Source organism: Haliaeetus leucocephalus, unplaced genomic scaffold, assembly GCF_000737465.1.
Source record: "Haliaeetus leucocephalus isolate CR32 unplaced genomic scaffold, Haliaeetus_leucocephalus-4.0 Scaffold577, whole genome shotgun sequence".
Taxonomy (NCBI): Eukaryota; Metazoa; Chordata; class Aves; order Accipitriformes; family Accipitridae; genus Haliaeetus; species Haliaeetus leucocephalus.
In genome coordinates, this window is record NW_010973013.1 from 3,559,317 (window position 1) to 3,559,533 (window position 217).

The following is a 217-nucleotide window of genomic DNA, read 5'->3' on the forward strand; positions in this document are numbered from 1 at the left end:
TGGGACCCGCCGCCGCGTTTCAGGGGAGCAGAATGGCCGCCAGGCCGCCACCACCAGCCCCACCGCCGCGGCGAGCAACGGTGCACCGGGCAGAGCGGCGGCCCGGCGTAAGGAGGTGGGGGAGAAGGGCGGAGGGGACGGCGCCGCCGCCAAGGCCCCCAGGTAAGCCGGCGGCGGGGAGAGGAGGCCGCGGGAGGGCGGCCTGCGTGAGGGGAGG